Source organism: Erinaceus europaeus, chromosome 21 (assembly GCF_950295315.1).
Source record: "Erinaceus europaeus chromosome 21, mEriEur2.1, whole genome shotgun sequence".
Classification (NCBI taxonomy): Eukaryota; Metazoa; Chordata; class Mammalia; order Eulipotyphla; family Erinaceidae; genus Erinaceus; species Erinaceus europaeus.
Window position 1 is genome coordinate 44,585,692 of NC_080182.1, and position 18,009 is coordinate 44,603,700.

At 47.4% G+C, this 18,009-nt stretch overlaps 1 pseudogene; it reads left to right on the forward strand.

Annotated features, from left to right (window-relative positions):
* LOC103128131 (histone-lysine N-methyltransferase 2C-like) overlaps nt 1–18,009 on the forward strand; it is a 42,062-nt pseudogene that overhangs the window by 17,262 nt on the left and 6,791 nt on the right.

An 18,009-nucleotide genomic window follows, 5' to 3' on the forward strand; every position in this document is an offset into this window, starting at 1 on the left:
CCTGGGAATGATAAGGGGTGTAGTCACACAGCAGGGTCCCAAAAGCCACTTAGCCAGGATTAAGTTGTCATGCAGGAAGTATCAGCAACTGTAGTTACATAAAGCTAATTAAAGCCCTTTCAGTGACTGGTGTTTGTGTGGCACCATCAACTAAGTATCAAATGTTTAATTCTGACATGAGACTAAAGGTCACATGCACACTAGTGGCTTATAATGCATGGGCATATTTAAGGGGGGAAAAAAGTTCTGTGACTGTGGATTAAGACTTATATTTGTTTTTTTAAAAATTTATATAAAGGAAACATTGACTAAACCATAGGATAAGAGGGATACAACTCCACTCAATTCCCACTACCAGATCTTTGTATCCCATCCCCTCCCCTGATAGCTTTCCTATTCTTTATCCCTCTGGGAGTATGGACCCAGGGTCATTGTGGGTGCAGAAGGTGGAAGGTCTGGCTTCTGTAATTGATTCCCTACTGAACATGGGTGTTGACAGGTGGATCCATACTCCCAGCCTGTCTCTCTCTTTCCCTAGTAGGGTGGGGCTCTGGGGAAGTGGAGCTCCAGGACACATTGGTGGGGTCATCTGTCCAGGGAAGTTTGAAAGATGTTATTATAGAAAAAGTCATAAATGCCAACTCTTCTTTTACCATCTCAATGCAAGATTTTCCTGCTGCTATGTCTCAGCAGCTGATATGTAAACTTGCTACAACAGACTGTCCTTATAGCAAAAACTCCCCTGTCCCTAACAGCATGACCCATGAGTTTATAAGGGCAGAGATTCCATTTTCTACCAGTGGGTGCACATTGTAGGATTTGTTTTTGTTTGACTTTCAAAGAAAGAAAAGACTAACGATCTCACATGTACTTCTTAACTCTAGTTAAGATGACCACGCTCTGTGGGTGAGTGGGCACTCCTTGATTGACAGTAATTATCAAGATAAATGTTACCTCTAACCAAAAAAAATGCAAACTGCATTTTCTGTGTTTTCTCATGCTGTGAAATCTAAGTAGTTTAGAATCAATATGGCACATGTACGAAAGGCCAAATTTGAATTACATTACCTTTAAATGTCAAGATTAGGCTCTGATGACTTGGATTAGTGTTCTAATTTTTCTTTCTAAATATCAGCATTTGTATTTCTCCAAAATCTAACACAGTTCTTGAAAAGGACTGAAGAAGAGATTTTATATAATCTGCTATGAAGGAATTCATAATTGTGCAGTGTCTTTCTTTTCCTAATTATCAATTCAAGCAAAGATGGTTTCCTTGGTTTGGATGCTTTATTTTTATACCCAGTGGGAAATTGTTTTTCTCATTCAGCTGAGGCAGCTTAATGGAAGAAGCCATTTGGGGCTGGTCTGCAGATATACGTACCATATAACAAGCTGGCTCATGGTTTGGGTAGAGGTGCTTGACAGGGACTATTCTCCTCAGTACTGTGTTCTTAAAATAGCTGACACAGGGTTGGGCGGTAGCACAGTAGGTTAAGCACAGGTGGTGCAAAGCGCAGGGGCCAGCGTAAGGATCCCAGTTCGAGCCCCCCGCTCCCCACCTGCAGGAAGGTTGCTTCACAGGTGATGAAGCAGGTCTGCAGGTGTCTTTCTCTCCCCTCTCTGTCTTCCTCTCCTCTCTGGATTTCTTTCTGTCCTATCCAACAACAGCAATGGCAGCAATAACAAGGGCAACAAAGTGAGAAGAATGCCCTCCAGGAGCAATGGATTCATTCATGCAGACACTGAGCCCCAGCAATAACCCTGGAGGAAAAAAAAAACTGATATGAGAGTATCAGTTATATCAGTTATATGTCAATAATACCAGCATATAACCCTCATTACTAATACATAAGTGGCATTTCTAATTAACTTATAGTACTTTGAATTTATATTTTAATTGAATGGGTTTTTTAGATTTATTTATTTATTTTTGTCACTTACCAAGGTTATCACTGGGGCAAGGTGTCAGCACTACAAATCCACTACTCCCTGAGGCCATTTCCCCATGTTTTTTTTTCTTTCTGTTTTATTTGACAGGACAGGGTGAAAGAGAGAGGGAAGGGTATATATATGGAGAAAGAAAGACAGACATCCGCAGATCTGCTTCACTGCCTCTGAAGCATCCACCTCCAGTAGGAAGCAAAGGCTCTGACCAGGGTCTTTGTGCTTGGTAGTGTGTGTGTGTTCAACCTGGTGCACCTCCACACACACATGCACCCTACTTCCCATCGCAGGGTTAGGGTGACAGGACTCACTGGTGTTAGGGTGACAGAGCTCACTGGGGTTAGGGTGACAGGGCTCACTGGGGTTAGGGTGACAGAGCTCACTGGGGTTAGGGTGACAGGGCTCACTGGGGTTAGGGTGGCAGGCTTGCCAGGTTAGGGTGACAGGGCTCACTGGGGATAGGGTGGCAGGCTTGCCAGGTTAGGGTGACAGGGCTCACTGGGGATAGGGTGGCAGGCTTGCCAGGTTAGGGTGACAGGGCTCACTGGGGATAGGGTGGCAGGCTTGCCAGGTTAGGGTGACAGGGCTCGCTGGGGATAGGATTCCAGGCTTGCTGTGTTTAGGGTGACGGGTTAGGGTGACAGGGCTCACTGGTGTTAGGGTGACAGGGCTCGCCAGGGTTAGGGTGACAAGGTTTCGCTGGGGTTAGGGTGACAGGTTAGGGTGACAGGGCTCACCGGGGTTAGGGTGACAAGGGTTAGGGTGACAGGGCTCGCTGGGTTTAGGGTGATGGGTTAGGGTCACAGGGCTTTCCAGGATTAGGGTGACAGGGCTTTCTGGGATTAGGGTGATGGGTTATTGTAACAGGTATCAATGGATTTGGGTGACAGGGCTCACTGCCAGGCTTAGGGTGACAGGGCTTGCCAGGTTAGGGTGACAGGGCTCACTGGGGATAGGGTGGCAGGCTTGCCAGGTTAGGGTGACAGGGCTCGCTGGGGATAGGATTCCAGGCTCGCTGTGTTTAGGGTGACGGGTTAGGGTGACAGGGCTCACTGGTGTTAGGGTGACAGGGCTCACCATGGTTAGGGTGACAGGGCTCACTGGGGTTAGGGTGACAAGGTTTCGCTGGGGTTAGGGTGACGGGTTAGGGTGACAGGGCTCACCGGGGTTAGGGTGACAAGGGTTAGGGTGACAGGGCTCGCTGGGTTTAGGGTGATGGGTTAGGGTCACAGGGCTTTCCAGGATTAGGGTGACAGGGCTTTCTGGGATTAGGGTGACGGGTTATTGTAACAGGTATCAATGGGCTTGGGTGACAGGGCTCACTGGGGCTAAGGTGACAGGGTTAGGGTGACATGGCTCACCAGGATTAGGGTGACTAGGGTTAGGGTGACATGGCTCGCTGGGTTTATGGTGACGGGGTTAGGGTGACTGGGCTCGCCAAGGTTAGGGTGACAGGGCGTACTGGGATTACTGTGACGGGTTATGGTGACAGGTATCAATGGGCTTCGGTGACAGGGCTCACTGGGGTTAGGGTGACAGGGCTCGCTGGGGTTGCGTAACAGGGTTCACTGGGGTTAGGGTGACAAGGGCTAGCTGGGGTTTGGGTAACAGGTTAAGGTGACAGGGCTCACTGTGCTTAGGGTGACAGGGGTTAGGGTGACAGGGCTCACTGGGGTTAGGGTGACAGGGCTCGCTGGGGCTATGGTGACAGGGGTTAGTGTGACATGGCTCGCTGTGGTAGGGTGTATGGACTCGCTTGGTTTAGGGTGACAGGAGTAGGGTGACAGGGATTGCTTCTCTCAGGCTGCCTCTCCCCCCAGCTTTTAGACGGAAGCGCTTTGGTTTGGTCTTCGGGTAACTCCGGAGGGTGAAAGCTTGAAGTTGCAGACCTCGGCAGTTGTCCTTTATGGCTCTGCCAACAGGAAAGGAGCAAAAGGGTTTTAGTTTTTTTTTCTTTTTCCTTCTCTTCTCTTTTTTTTTTCTTTTCATTGTTTTCATTATTTGGGGGTTTGTCATTGCTTGGGCTTCACAGCTCTGGGTTGATATTTTAGAACAGAGGCACACTGGCCATGGCACTGAGGATTCCTCTGGCGCTGCAGTGGCTCTGTCTTGCATGCTGGCTCACCTGCGTGACTAAGGAGGGCACTAGAGTCGTGGAAGATGGACCCAAACACACTGTCATCCCCACCCCACCACCTTTTTTGTTTACATTGCCACCAGAGTCACTGCTGGCTGGCTCTATGAATTTGCCACTTCCACCCAGCATTTTTAAATTTATTTATTTATTTTTTAATTTTTATTTAAGAAAGGAATAGTGAACAAAAACATAAGGTAGGAGGGGTACAACTCCACACAATTCCCACCACCCAATACCCATAGCCCACCCCCTCCCATGGTATCTTTCCCATTCTCTAGCCCTCTGGGAGCATGGACCCAGGGTCGTTGAGGGCTGAAGAAGGTAGAAGGTCTGGCTTCTGTAATTGCTTCCCCGCTGAACAGGGGCGTTGACTGGTCGGTCCATACTCCCAGTCTGCCTCTCCCTTTCCCTAGTAAGGTGTATCTCTGGGGAAGCTGAGCTCCAGGACACATTGGTGGGGTCTTCAATCCAGGGAAGCCTAGCCAGCATCCTGGTGGCATCTGGAACCTGGTGATTGAAAAGAGAGTTAACATATGAAGAAAAACAATTTGTTGAGCAATCATGGATCCCAAGCTTGGAATAGTGGAGACGAAGTGTTAGGGAGGTACTCACTGCAAACTCTAGTGTACTTCTGCTTTCAGGCATATATTTTGCAGTAGTTTATGGATACGTGTGCACATAAGCTCTCTCTCACAGAAACTGGTGTATATCTAGATTATGGGACTTTGTTAGAAAGTGAACTACCTGAGATGAAATTAGAGTGTACTATAAAAGGAAAGGTCTCACCCGAGTAATGAAGTTGAAGGGTTGTCATTCCACACGTGAAGTCTCTGGATACAGTCTGAGGGGAAGCATGTTGAGGTGGCAACCTTTGCTTTGGTTAGGTTGTGATCGGCAGATGCAATATTATTTGGTTTGGATTGGGAGATGCATACGGGAAAGTGGGCCCTATCCAAGGGTTCCAGGACTGGGGGAAGTAGGGGCTCTATAGTGAAGATGTGAGGTTCCTGCTGTCTTAGGGTTCAAAAAGACAATCGATAGTTAATATTATCATCACATTATTTGTTAATTGGGTTAACTTTGAAAAGTCCCTTTGTTATGGTTTGCTGTACAGTACCCAGTATCTTGTATATAGCTGTGCTATTGGATGCTTCTGATCTACTTGGTCTAGGCTTTTGAGAGAGTCCGCATATCAAATACATAGCCTATATATTAAAAAGATTCAGTTTGTCTTTTGAGAAACTTTGAGACATACAATTGATTTCCCCTTCTCATATTAATTAACTACTGATTTATATGTCTACATTTTGCTAGGAGTGTACATAAACACCATTCCCACCACCAAAGGACTGTGACCCATCCCTCCCGCCCTCTCCCACCCCCTACTGGCCCAGGAAGCTACATGTCTACCCCTCACCACTGGATTTTTACTTTGGTGCCCTAGTTACAATTTGATCAGGTCCTGCTTTTAGTTTCCCTTTCAGATCTTCTTAGTCAGCTTCTGTTGATGAGTGGGATCATCCCATACTCATCTTTATCTTTCTGACTTAGTTCACTTAACATAATTTCTTCTAGCTCTGTCCAAGATGGGTCAGAGAAGGTGGGTTCATTGTTCTTGATAGCTGCATAGTATTACATTGTGTATATATACCACAGCTTTCTCAGCCACTCATCTGTTGTTGGGCAACTGGGTTGCTTCCAGGTTTTAGCTATTATGAATTGTGCTGCTATGAACATAGGAGTACACACCTCTTTTTGGTTGGGTGTTATGGAGTCCTTGGGGTATAACCCCAGGAGAGGAATTACTGGGTCATATGGAAGGTCCATGTCTAGCCTTCTGAGAGTTTTCCAGACTGCTCTCCACAGAGGATGGACCAATTTACATTCCCACCAGCAATCGAAAAGGGTTCCTCTGTCCCCACATGCTCTCCAGCATTTGTTGCTGCTGTCCTTTTTGATGTATGCCATTCTTACAGGAGTGAGGTGGTATCTTAGTGTTGTCTTAATTTGCATTTCTCTGACAATCAGTGACCTAGAGCAGTTTTTCATATGTTTGTTAGCCTTTTGGATCTCCTCTGTGGTGAATGTTTTGTTCATATACTCTGCCCATTTTTGGATGGGGTCATTTGCTATTTTGTGGCTAAGTTTGCTGAGCTCTTTATATATTTTGGTGATTAGTTTCTTGTCTGATGTATGGCATGTGAAGATCTTCTCCCATTCTGTGAGGGGTCTCTCTGCTTGTTTAATAGTTTCTTTGGATGTGCAGAAGCTTTTCAATTTGATGTAGTCCCATTGGTTTGTTTCTGCTTTAGTCTTCCTTGCAATTGGGTTTGATTCATCAAAGATGTCCTTGAGGTGTATGTGGGAAAGTGTTTTACCAATGTTTTCCTCTAAGTATTTGATTGTTTCTGGTCTGACATCTAGGTCTTTGATCCATTTGGAGTTGATTTTTGTTTCTGGTGAGATAAAGTGGCTCAATTTCATTCTTCTGCATGTTTCAACACAGTTTTCCCAGCACCATTTATTGAAGAGAGCCTCCTTTTTACATTTAATCCTTTGGGCCCCCTTATCAAAGATTAGATGCCCATAGGTGTTGGGATTTACTTCTGGGCTTTCAATTCTGTTCCACTGGTCTGTGTGCCTATTTTTGTTCCAGTACCATGATGTTTTGATGATGATGGCTTTATAATATAGGTTAAGGTCTGGGAGTGTGATGCCTCCATTTCTGTTTCTTTTCCTTAAGATGGTTTTGGCAATTCTAGGTGTTTTCAGGTTCCAGATAAATGATTGTAGTGTTTGTTCTATTCTCTTAAAGAAGCTTGGTGGAACTTTGATGGGTATTGCATTAAATTTGTATATGGCTCTGGGGAGAATATTCATTTTGATGATATTTATTCTTCCAATCCATGAGCATGGGATATCTTTCCATTTCTTGGTATCAGTTTCTATCTCCTTGAGTAGCGACTCATAGTTTTCAGTATACAAGTCTTTCACTTCTTTGGTCAACTTTATTCCTAGGTATTTGATTGATTTTGCTGAAACAGTAAATGGGAGTCATTTCTGGATGTCTTCTTCTTCAGATTTAGTGTTTGCATAAAGAAATGCCACTGATTTTTGTACATTGATTATGTAGCCTGATACCTTGCTATATTGCCTAATAACTTCCAGTAATTTTCTACTGGATTCTTTAGGTCTTTCTATGTATACTATCATATCATCTGCAAATAGTGAGAGCTTGACTTCTTCCCTTCCAATCTGTACCCCTTAGATTTCTTTCTCTTGCCTGATTGCTATGGCAAGAACTTCCAATACTATGTTGAAGAGTAACGGTGACAGTGGACAGCCCTGTCTAGTCCCCGATCTGAGGGGGAATGCTTTCAGCTTCTGTCCATTGAGTATGATGTTGGCTGTAGGTTTGCTATATATAGACTCCACTATCTTGAGGAATTTCCCATCTATTCCCATTTTTTGTAGAGTTTTGAGCATGAATGGGTGTTGGATTTTGTCAAAGGCTTTCTCTGCATCTATTGAGATAATCATGTGTTTTTTGGCTTTGATTTTATTGATGTGGTGAATGACATTGATTGACTTACGGATGTTGAACCAGCCTTGCATTCCTGGGATGAATCCCACTTGGTCATGATGAACAATCTTTTTGATGTGTTGCTGTATCCGGTTGGCTAAGATCTTGTTTAATATTTTGGCATCTATGTTCATCAGAGATATTGGTCTGTAGTTTTCCTTTTTTGTTCTGTCCCTATCAGCTTTTGGTATCAGGGTGATGTTGGCTTCATAAAAGGTGGAAGGGAGTATTCCTGTTTCATCAATCTTATGGAATAGCTTAAGAAGTATGGGTATTAACTGTTTCCTGAAAGTTTTGTAGAATTCGTTTGTGAAGCCATCTGGTCCAGGACTTTTGTTGTTGGGGAGATCCTTAATAACGGTTTCAATTTCTTTGTCTGTGATTGGTGCGTTTATATTTTGTAGTTCTTCTTGGTTCAGTTTTGGAAGTGCATAGGTTTCTAGGAATTGTTCCATTTCTTCAAGATTCTCTAGCTTGGTGGCATATAGTTCTTTATAGAAGTTTCGCAGGATTCTCTGGATTTCTGTGGTGTCAGTTGTGATATCTCCTCCATCGTTTACAATCCTATTAATTTGAGTCTTCTCTCTTTTTTGTTTGGTGAGTCTGGCTAGGGGGTTGTCAATTTTGTTTAATCTTTCAAAGAACCAACATTTGGCTTCATTGATCTTTTGTATGGTTCTTTTATTTTCGATGTTGTTTATTTCTGCTCTAACTTTTGTGATTTCTGTCCTTCTGGTTGCTTTAGGGTTCCTTTGTTCCTCTTCCTCTAAGTCCTTGAGGTGTGCAGTAAGGTCGTTCATTTGGGCTTCTTCTTGGTGTTTAATATGTGATTGTATGGCTATAAGTTTCCCTCTCAGTACTGCTTTAGCTGTGTCCCAAATATTTTGATAGGTTGTGTCTTCATTTTCATTAGTTCCTGGAACATTTGAATTTCCTGTTTGAGTGAGTCTCTGACCCAGTGGTTCTTAAGGAGCATGTTGTTTAGTTTCCAAATTCTTTGTCTTTTAATAATTTTCCATTTGTTGTTAAATGTTAGTTTTACTCCACTGTGGTCTGAGAAGATACTTGGGATGATTTCAATGCTCTTGAATTTATTGATGCTGTCTTTGTGGCCTAACATGTGGTCTATCCTTGAGTATGTGTTATGTGGATTTGAAAAGAAGGTGTATTCCAGTTTTTTGGGGTGGAAGAGTCTGAAAATGTCCAAGAGGTCTAGTCTGTCAATCTCTTCATTCAATTCTCTTGTATCTTTATTGGTTCTCTGCTTTGTTGATCTGTCTAAGTGTGAGAGTGGGGTATTGAAGTCTCCCACTATTATTGTATTACTATTGATGTATTTTTGAAATTCTTTCAGTAGATGCTTAATGTATTTAGATGGTCCCTCGTTGGGTGCATAGATGTTAATAATTGTTAAGTCTTCTTGGCTGATTGATCCTCTAATCATTATGTAATGTCCTTGCCTATCTTTTATTACTTTATTTAATTTAAAATCTATCGTGTCTGAGATGAGACTGGCTGTTCCTGCCCTTTTTTGTGGACCGTTAGCCTGTATGATAGTTTTCCATCCTTTCACTTTAAGTCTGTGTTTATCTTGTTGTGACAGATGGGATTCTTGCAAGCAGCATATGGTTGGGTTATGTTTTCTGATCCATCCCCCCCCTGTGCCTTTTGATGGGTGAGTTTAAGCCATTGACATTTATTGATATTATGGATTTTATGTATTGTAGTGCCATTGTTCTAAAAAATAATTTGTTTACTCTGATATATTGCAAGTATTATAGTGATGTTCTTGTTTATAAGAGGTCTTTTAGTACCTCTTTCAGGGCCGGCTTGGTGATGGTTGCCTCCTTTAACTGTTGTTTGTCTAAGAAGGTTTTGATCCCTCCATCTAGCTTGAATGAAAGTCTAGCAGGATATATTATCCTTGGTTGAAACCCTTTTTCATTCAGGGCTCGATAGATATCTTGCCACTCCCTTCTGGCTTTTAGAGTTTGAGTGGAGAAATCTGCAGATAATCTTAGGGTTTTCCCCTGTATGTGACTTTTTGTTTCTCTCTTGCAGCCTTTAGGATCCTTTGTTTATCCTTACTTCTTCTCATTGTGACTATGATGTGTCTTGGTGTCTTCAGGTCTGGTTTGATTCTGTTTGGTACTCTCTGGGCCTCTTGAACCTTGATATCCTTTCTGTTATTCAGGTCTGGGATGTTTTCTTGTATTATTTCCTCTAGAATGTTTGCTTCCCCTTCCTCTCTTTCTTCCTCTGGCAGGCCAATTATACGAATGTTACTTCTTTTGATATCATCGCATATGTCTCTGTTGTTGTTTTCAGTGTCTCTCAATCTCTTTTTAAGCTCTTTCACCTCTTTCTTAGATTTCTGTAACTCATCCTCTGTCTGACTAATTCTGTTTTCTGCTTCTGTTAGTCTGCTTTCCCTTGCCTCAGCTTCTTTCTTCATTACAGCTATTTCAGCTTTCAGTTCTCTAATTGCCTCAAGATAATCAGTATTTTCCTTGGGGGTCTCAACTGTTGTTTCCCTAATACTGCCATTCCTTTCCTCCAATGTTGTTTTCATTTCTGTGATTAATAAGTTTATTATTGCTTGCATACTTTTCTTATCTATGGTTACTTCTGACTGATTTGTAGTTTCTTCTGGGCTCTTGTCTTCATTCATTGGGGTAGCAGTTTTATTTGTTTTTAATCTAACCATTTTTTATTTATGTGTTTCTCTCTCTCTTTTTTTTTAATGCTCTGTTGTTCCTCAGTTGTTGTGTCTTGAGTACAAGTAACACTGTACTAAAGACCTTTATGACAATTGCACTCACCAACCTCCGGAATTACAGTAGCAACTGAAGTAAGTATTGAAGTAGTTTAAACGTTACCAGTTAGCCAAACAATTTCTCCAGTCCGTGAAAAAATAGTAACCAAATCCCAGTGAAGAAAGAGAAAAGAAAGAGAGGATAGCAAGAATAGACAGTTATGCAAATCTACTATCCAGTGTATATTCTAGAGGTAACAAGAGGGGAACGGGAGCTAGAGCAGAGATACACACATAGAGAGTCCACTCTGAGTCAGATTTCTTCCTCAAAGTAATTCACAAATTCAGAAAGGTAAAGAAGAAAGAAGTGTATGACAAGATTAAAAAAGAGAGAGAGAGAGAGAGAGGTAAGAGAGAGAAAAGGGAGAAGATAAGAAGAGTTGTAATTAAAGAGCAGTGCAAGGAACTTCCCAAATGTGTATCAGTGAATTAAAAAAAAAAACACCCTGTTTGGTGGTATGGGGTATCCTGCTAGGAGCTGTTCCCAGGGACTGCTTATGGGGGGGGCCGGCGGGAAGGATGTATGCTTGAAAATTAAAAGGGAGAAAAAAGAATTTTTTTCCCTACTCTAATTCTTAACCCAAATTAAGTTATAGTCACCTCCTTGGTGTCTAAGGACACCTTATTGGCTGGCCTTCTAAAGGCAGAAAATCCTATTGTCTCCAGGGGAGTGTGTTCGGGGCTCAGAGGCTAGCAGCTTCTCCGTCCGCCATCTTCCGGGAAGCCCCCCCCTTCCAGACTTTTTTAAAGGATTTCTCGAAAATGAAAACCAGCTCTAAGTCCTTTGATCCAATGAGAGCTATACTCAAGAAGTCTTTGGATCCGCCCTCAGGGTTGCGGTGGACCCTGGAGACTCCCAAGAGAAAGCCCCCGAGGTAAAGTGCTCTCTCCGGGTCCTCTGCCCACCATGCTCTGCAACCGGCGGAGGAGCCGCCTTCCCGGGCGGAGGACAATGCCTGGCACACTCGCCTTGCCCGGCGCCGCCTGGGAAGTCTGGAGCCCCGCTAGTCCGTGTCACCTTTACTCTAATTCTTAACCCAAATTAAATTATAATCACCTCTTTGGTGTCACCCCTTATTGACTGGCCTGCTAAAGGCAGAAAATCCTACCGTTGCCGATGATGCGATCAGAGCACTCGCTGTTAGCAGCTTCTCAGTCCGCCATCTTCCCCCACCCAGCATTTTTTCTCTTCTATTTTTTTCTTTTCTTTTTTTATTAGACTGAACAGAGAAGAACTTAGGGAGTGAGGGAGATAGGAGAGAGAGATACATACAGACTTGCTTTACCACTCGTGAAGCTTCCCCCTGCAGGTGAGGAGTGTGGTCTCAAACCTGAGTCTTTGCACATAGTGCACCACTGCTCTGCCCCCAGACAATGTCCTTTTTACATAATAAGACTTGGTAATTTTTTTTTGTATATAGAAAGCTTCTGTCTTTATATATATATATATATATATATATATATATATATATATATATATGTTTTACTTACTTATTAGTGAGAAAGATAGGAGAAGAGAGAGAAAGAACCAGATACCACCATGGTACATGTGCTGTCTTAGATGGAACTCAGGACCTCAGTCCTTAATACCTCCAGACCACTAGAAAACTATATGTTTTTGCTCCCCTCCAGTTCTATCACCAGGGCTCAGTGCCTACACTACAAGTCCACTGCTCCTGTGGCCATCTTACTATTTTTTTATATAAGACAGAGAAATTGACAGGGGAGGGGAAAATAGAGGAGAGGAAGACCAGCAGACCAGCTTCACAGCTTGTGTTACTATGATCCCATGCTGGTGGGGTGCCAGGGACTTAAACAGAAAACTTCTTTCTCCCCCTCCTCCTCCTCCTCCTCCTCCTCCTTCTTCTTCTTCTCCTTCTTCTCCTTCTCCTCCTCCTCCTCCTCCTCCTCCTCCTCCTTCTCCTTCTTCTTCTTTCCAATCGCATCTTGGTTAAAGAAAAGCCTGCTAGGTGCCTGTCTTGCTTAGAACATACATTAACATGTATAGTAAAAGATGCCTGGGTGCTTACAATATCTAGGATGCAGTCCAAGAATGCTTTCTTCTGAATACTAAGACCAGTTAGTGGAATACCTTAGATTCCCAGTCATGATGTTACATGCCTTACAAAACCGGAATCACTTTGCAAAGATGAGGATGAAAATTACTTGCATTGCTTCAGATTATCGCTATTTCTTCCCTCGAACCTGGTAGTCTTGTTTGAATTCTTGTTAGCTGAAGGTATGCATGGCTGCTTCAATGATAGCTCATTGGATGGGATTAAATTCGCGTTGATTTCATGTCTAGTATAGACATGTGGGTAGCACACCAGAGCGGCACAGCAGGCCTGAGCCCCCAGGGGCCCCAAGCTCAGCAGTGCTCTGGTCTCCCTCTCTGTGTCTCTAGTGAAAATAAAACTAAAGATTCTAGAAGCTTTCCCAAGAGCTTGTCTCCAACAGTAAAGGTGGTCTCCACCTAGACCAGCTCTTCACGGTGGAGGCTTTCTCTGACCCATCATAACCCACCCAGCTCTCACAAACACCTTCCCTGTCATCCTCCCAAAGCCCCCTGTCTCTGCCACATGTGCCCACCAGCATGGCCTCAGGCGGCCCCACAGCCCCCGGGAGATAAACCCGTGGGTGAAGGGCATGCTGGCCCGAGGAGCAGGGAGCTGTGTGTCTGAGGGGGCAGGATGCTGGCCGCGGGGCAGCCTTTGGCATCTCAGTGCTGCTCCCCCCCCCCCCCCCCCGTTCTGTAGACCAGGTGCCGCCGCTGAAGCGGCCTCTCAGGCTTCGTGTATAGACTTGGGGTCGGGTCCTCAGAAGGACTTAGCCGAGGAGTTCTGGAGGACTGGGATTTTATCTTGTACAGGTGGACTTTTTACTGCTCCTCACTTACCAGTGAGACTTAAAGAGCCAGGCAGCCTGGCTCCTGGATCTAAGTGGGCAGTGTCCCCCCTCTGGGAGAGCCCGGTGTGCAGTGCACCCACATCAGAACCTCAGCTCGGCTTGTGGTCAGCAGCCTCACTGTCATGGCCTGGAAGTTCACAGAGCTGTGTTGTGGCAGGCTCATTGCCGTGGCTCAGTAGCATATAATGCAAAATCTTTTGGTCTCCTGCAGCAGAATAATTTAAGTAATCCTCCAACACTCCCTGCCTCTCTTCCTCCTACACCACCTCCTATGACTTGTTAGAAGATGGCCAATGGTTTTGCAATGATGGAGGAGCTTGCTGGGAAAGCTGGCGTGTTCATGAGCCATGAAGGTACTCGCCTCGGCCCCCTTGCAGCTGTGCCCCCAGACAGAGCAGCCCTGGCCAGCGGTGGGGGCGGGGTGGGGTGGGGGCAGGGGTGCCGTGTGGCCTGCTCAGGAAACCCCCCCCTGCCCAGCCCATCTGGGAGTCTCACTAAGTGCCTCCCACTTGTGATTCCGCCCCCCTCAGTGACCAAGGGTCTGGGACCCAAGCCGTTCCCGCTGCAGTTAAGACCCCACGAGGACTTTTTGGCCAGGGCCATTACCCAGGGCCCAAAGACGGTGGACATCCCGGCCTCGCTGCCCACGCCACCGCACAGCAACCAAGAGGACCTCAGGTGGGGCCTGCTCACTCCGGTGGCTCCGGAGAGCCGGGTTCAGACAAGCCTGGGAGGGATTTCAGGGTCCACCACTGACTGCGCCCGGAGCAGAAGAAAGCACCCTGGGCATATCCGCATGGAGCACGCGGTGCCTGAAGCTGCTGTTGAGGACAGCGCCCCATGGGTGGGTGTGCTGGGACAGTCTTGGGCCCCTGCAGCACATAGTCACAGCCGCTGGCCACCCCAGCAAGGCCCTCTCTCCTGTATGTTGAGACACTTTAACACCAAGTCCCGGTTAAGCACAAAACCTCTGGCCCAGAGAAGAGAGGTGAAGGCCAGGCTCTGGTCCAGGCTTTCGTTCCCTGCCCTCCCCCACCCCCCAGCCTAGGTGTTCACGGGAGCCGCCATGGGCCAGCATCTCAGTGTGCCTGTTATCTCCTAGGGCTTTGGTGGCTCCTTGGGGCCCCCTCGTGCCTGTACCCCTCCTTCCTCGGGGGCGGCTGAGGCCCTCTGGCCTGGCCCGTCCCTCGAGGGTTGTGTTCTGAGGTCTGCGGTGGCTGTGAGCTATGTGGGACTGTCCAGGCAGGTGTTGAGCTCAGCTGTCCGTGGGCAGCAGGCACTCGCCCCTCAAGTCCCTCAGATGCCAGTCTCATGCGGGGAGGCCACCTCTGACGCCTGTGTGTCCCCACAGGATACAAGAACATACCATGGAGTGGAACACCCCTGACAGCTTCGTACCCTTTTCTTCATCCAAGAGCGTGGTGGGCATAGAAGTGAGAAGGTACCCAGACCTGTCATTCATCAAGGAGGAGCCGCCTGAGCCCGTACCTTCCCCCACCATCCCGCTCCTGCCCAGGGGGGCCTGGAAAGGTGGGTATGCCTGCCCACGTGTTCGTGGGAGTGGGCTTCCAGTGCCCCCCAGCTGACCCTGCCCCCCCTCCGCAGGGCAGGGTCCCAGTCTCTGTGGAAGGAAGTGCAGGCTGAGCCCAGTGCCTTGTTTTTCATGCCACCTTTTGGCTCCTCCCCCAATGGCCCCTGATCAGGTCTCATCTCTGTGGCCATCACTCTGTACACAACAGCTGCTGAGGTAAGAGGCTGCTGGGCCCTGCTGGGGGAGAAAGGCATGGGGGGCCTCCTGGCTGCCTGTGGGGGAGCTCAGTCTCCTTGGGGCCTAGAAGGCCCTGCCAGGGGAGGGCCCAGACATTCCTAAGGCAGGTTGGGGGCCGCTTTTTCTCCTTAAATTTTTCAAACATTTACTCACTTCACAAGACACACAAGAGAGAAACCAGAGCATGACCCTGGCCCATTGCGGTGCCAGGGATGGCGCTCGAGGATCCTGCCAGTGCAGAGCCATGCCTGCTAGGACAGCCAGCAGGAGCATCCCGGGCGTGCAAGCCACTGCAGCCAGCCCTCACTTAGCCAAGTAGTAGTTTTTCAACCTCTTAACTCTGAAGTCACTTTTTAAAATATATTTTTTCCTTAGTTGTTGGGTAGGGAAATCAAGAAGGAACGGGGAGATAGAGCGGGAGAGAGTCAGAGAGATACCTGCAGCCCTGCTTCCCCACTCATGAAGCTTCCCCCTGCAGGGGGGAGTGGGGGTGTGAACCCGCGTCAACACATACTCACATCTCAGCCATCTCCCGGCCCTCTGAAGTCATTGTCTTCTTATTTTTAATTTTAAAAAATTTTGTATATTTATTTATTTCCCTTGTGTTGCCCTTGTGTTGTAGTTTTTGTTGTTATTAATGTCATCGTTGTTGGATAGGACAGAGAGAAATAAAGAGAGGAGGGGAAGACAGAGGGGGAGAGAAAGACAGACACCTGCAGACATGCTTCACAGCCTGTGAAGCAACTCTCCTGCAGGTGGGGAGCCGGAGACTCAAACAAGCACCCTTCGGCTGGACCTTGTGCTGTGCACTATGTGCAATTAACCTGCTGCGCTACCACCTGACTCCCTTTTTTTTATTATTATTGGGAGATGAATGGTTTACAGTCGACTGTAAAATACAGCAGATGCACATGTGTAACATTTCTCAGTTTTCCACATAACAATCTAACACCCCCCCGTTCTCCTCTGCTGTTATGTTCCAGGACTTAAGTACCCCCACCCCTTGAGTCTTTGACTTTGAAGCCATTTTTATGTCACCAAACCCACAGAGCAGTGTGGAGTTTCAGGTCTATCTGGACCCAGTGTACCCCATATCCCCCAGGCCTGCCCAAGGCCCGTCCACTCGGCCCTCCCTTGGCTTTGTTTACAAAAGCCCTGCCCGGCTGCTGAGTCAAGACGGGGTCGCCCCCATGCAGTTCTGTCTGGGCACTGAGGGGCTGGGTGCCGCGTGGCCGCTGGCTGGGGTGCCGCGGTGCACTCCGGCCTCCTGGCAGCTAAGGCACCTGTTTCCTAGCACAGAACATCAGCAGCGTTGTGGCTGCATTTTCCGACCTCCTCCATGTGTGTGTCCCCAGCAGCTACGAGGTTAGTAGGGTTCCAGACGATCCCTCTATGGGCTTGGTCAACGCCAGCAGGGACTACCGACAGCATGTTTTTCTCTGCAAGCCTCCACCAGGATCTGCACACCCGCCCGTCTAGCCAGCTCTCACCGGATGAAGCAGCCAACCCTGCTCTTCCCTCCAGTGGGCAATGGTGAGCCACTCTGCCCTGCTCTCTGCCTACCACCTCGCCTCCACGAGGCGTCCGGCCCTGCTCTGAATGCTCCCTGTGCACGCGTGCACACGCACGGCCTTTACAGAGCAACACGCGTGGGGGACCTGTCTGCCGGGGTGACTGCCCCCCTGTGCTGCTCTGATCCGGCATGTTGCCCAGCTTGAGTTGGGGCTTCCTGCCCTGCCCCCACCCCTGCCACTGTGTGCTGGGCCCTTCCTGTCTGTCTGCTCCCTCCTCCATGGGGCCCAGCACCCCACCCCCAGCCCTCTCCAACTCCCAGACTCTGCACTGGGGGCTGTCGGCATACTCTCTGCCATCTGTCTCTTCATCCTTGCTCTCAGCACACCCTCCAGGCCGGTGGGGGATGGGCGACCCTAGCCTCGAGATAGGCTTTGCTGTCCAGTGGCGCAGGCTGGGCTCAGGGGGCTGTGTTTGGGGTGTCTGACCTGGCCTCTCGCTCCAGTGACCCACTGAGGAGGGTCGCGATTCCAGGTCTCCATGGATACAAGGACCTGGCTCCCAGCCTCCAGGAAGGCCCTGTGCTCAGGCCGCAGTGGTTCTGCCACTGCAAGGAGGTGATTCTCGGGAGTGGAGTGTGGATGTCCTTCAGAGACCTGGCCTTTGCCAGCAAGGTACCACCCCTGCCTGCCCGGACCCCTACCTGCCCGGTGCCCAGATCCCTGACAGGAAGGGCCCTTGGGGAGCCCCAGGGACACACTGAGGGGGTGCATTGGCCTGAACTGAAAAGCCCTTGGAAACATGCTGTCTCTGGCTCAGGCCCCAAATGTACACACTGCTGCCACTGCCCCAAGATGGGGAGGGACACACGATGTGTGTCACTCTGACCAGAGAAGGGCTGAGAGTCTCTCCTTGGTCTGGGCGGGGCGTGCAGAGGTGGCCACATGCCTCTCTCCCTTTTCAGGAATCCTGAGAGCACAACAGAGTGGAGAAGGACATTTTTTTGCTGCAGTAACAACTGCTTCGTGCTCTACATGTCAACCACACAAGTGAAAGACCCAGGGGGCAAGGTAGGTTTGCCCACCCTGGCGGGCCCGTGGGACAGAACCCACCGTGCAGGACCCACGACCCCACGCCACCCCCCAGGCCCAGCGTGTTGCTATGAAGCCATGCAGGTTCCTGGTGCGAATCAGCCTTCAGAGCGGAGTGACGCTTGGGGCCTGGATCTTTTTTTTTTTTAATATTTAACTTATTTTTTATATAAGAAAGGAGACATTAACATTTAATTTTTTTTCAATATTTTATTACCTTTATTTTACTGGATAGAGACAGCCAGAAATCAA